The 2348-nt window shown below is 44.5% G+C and overlaps 1 protein-coding gene across 1 annotated transcript in view; it reads left to right on the top strand.

Moving 5' to 3' along the window:
- The window catches only part of LOC116693539 (centrosomal protein of 83 kDa-like), an 18692-nt gene extending 16771 nt beyond the window's left edge, over nucleotides 1-1921 (top strand). Inside the window, exon 2 of the mRNA XM_032522543.1 lies at nucleotides 1911-1921. The gene's annotated coding sequence lies outside the window, so the exon portion shown is untranslated. The remainder of the gene's footprint in view (nucleotides 1-1910) is intronic.
- The last annotated feature ends 427 nt before the right edge of the window (nucleotides 1922-2348 follow it).

Genomic DNA, 2348 nt, shown 5'->3' with positions numbered 1-2348 from the left:
GTGTGTGTGTGTGTGTGCGTGTGGTTTAGGAGAAGTTTGCTTTTATTACTGTGAGGATTCATGAGGGTCGAACATACAGTTAGACAAACACATATATAGGTGTGCAATACTCATTGATAATTGGTTGAAAAGTATTTCAAATATAGTGGATATTATATCTAAAGTTACAAAGAAATAGTACAAAAAGTACTACATCCATAAAGTGGACTCAAATAGAAGAATTAGACATCAAATCAGAGAATGCTTACATGCATCATTCTGGTTAAAACAACGATGTATTTTCTCATTTAATTTGGAGGACTTGTTGGATATGTAGCTCAGCGTAAATTCCTTCAGGAAGACCTTACACTTAATCACTGCTCTCTTCCTAAATCAAATCAGCTGTTGGAGGCGTTCCCCTTCCTGTTAAACCAAACCGAATCAGCCACAAATTTCAAGAGCCAATCACAGCGTCACAACCCTGCTTTAAATCTGTTTCTCTCCCTGCTGCGGTCCACCGTCATTTCAGGCAAAGCGGGCAACCGTCCAACCCTCCACCTCCAGTCATCGTCCCCCAAAGGCATCCTGGGTCTTTCTTCCTACCCGACAATCCGTCGTCTGGTCTTTGGGCTCCTTTGCCGCCATCATCTTTGTCTAGACTCCATCGGGGGGGATTGTCTTGGCTTCCTTACCCCTTTTCCAAATTATTCTATAGACTGTACATTTTATTATGCTTATGCACAATAAACCTTTGCATATCTGCAAACAAGTCTCTCCTGATTGAAATGGTACCTCCTGTCAAAGGAAGTACTGTGGTTAACACAAAAAGTTTATTTCTCCACTACTGTACATGAAAAACAGGAAATCCATTATGTTTGATTTTGCCCATTGTTGGGTAACGTTGTGGATTTTACCTTTTTTAAACATTTGGCTCCTGTAAACCAGCTTAATGAGGACCCAATTTCAAAGACCACATCACAGATTTCACTTTCAGTGCATGAAGATGTGAAGTGAAGTTAAATACTGTACATTTGATGCTCACTGATATGGACACTGCTTTGAGCAGAGGCCTCGTAATTGTGCGCCTTGTGTTTCGTTAATTAGAACAAAACACAACAACCAAACAACGCCAGCAGCAGCAGTTGGCTGCCAAGTGTCTGTGGATCTCCTGAACAAACCGCGGGGCCCTGAGCGGCATCAAGAGGCTCAGCCAACGTCCAATCTGACATTTATCTCTCCGCGCTCATCTGCTGATGGCAGCACGATGTCGCTTTAGGAACCAGCTGTTTACTGTCAGAGATCTAGGTCAGCACACACCGAGCCGGGCGGACAGCCGACCACGCTCCCGCCAACAGTTTACCGCACAGCCTCAGGTACATCGGAAAGTTTCCCCTAACAATCCAGGGGGGCTGGGAAGACGGATATTAAAGATTAAAAATGTTACTGCTATTTCAACATGGTGGAAACTAGAATAGGAAAAGAAACCTCAGAACAGAACTGAAGACTGTGGCAGAAACATGAAATGACCATGACAGCAAAATTTAATTGGAAATCCGGCCAATAGTTTTTAAGATAGCATAGTTACTGAATTAAGAAATGCATTTAGTTGAGCATATCTATTCAAGGATATTTTCATTATGCAATACAGGATACAGGCCCCTCTACTTTGGGCGCCCTTGCTCAGACCGCGCCCATCTTCAAGTTTTCTTACTGCATCTTGCACGGTTGCGACACTATCGCGGTGACAAAATCTGTCCAGAGACACGCACGCATGCACACACAGACTCAAAAGGAAAAAACAATACTAGTATCGCTGTCGCAGCTGGTAACAAACATCAGTACAGGAAACACTCTTAATATATCACCTCCTAGCCATTATAAACCTCTCTGTGTTGACAGGCTGCTGTGAGTTCATCTCCACAGAGATGAAGACCTGACACACAGGTAAGAGGCTCAGCAGCCACCATCAGATCCCGAAGGCAGCTTTATCACACTGTTATATAACACACACACACACACACACATACGCACACACACAAAGATGCAGGGCCGATGTGAGGACGCAGCCACACTGCCGTTGTCAGCACTGGCCAGATCAGATTTAACAGCCCCCACCTCCTCATCTCCACCCTCCTCCTTGAATTTCCTTCATGATCCATGGTAACACTCCATACCCTATGTGTGTGCATGTGTGTGTGTGTGTGTGTGTGTGTGTGTGTGTGTGTGTGTGTGTGTGTGTGTGTGTGTGTGTGTGTGTGTGTGTGTGTGTGTGGCCAGCATCAGCAATGGGGCGAGGTGATGAATTTGAAGGCGGTGCTATGACGAGGTGTGAACAACAGATTAAAGATGGTTCCACACAAACATGGCCG

The sequence above is a fragment of the Etheostoma spectabile genome, chromosome 1 (genome assembly GCF_008692095.1).
Source record: "Etheostoma spectabile isolate EspeVRDwgs_2016 chromosome 1, UIUC_Espe_1.0, whole genome shotgun sequence".
NCBI classification, from domain to species: Eukaryota; Metazoa; Chordata; class Actinopteri; order Perciformes; family Percidae; genus Etheostoma; species Etheostoma spectabile.
This window is presented reverse-complemented; position numbering and strand designations above follow the sequence as displayed.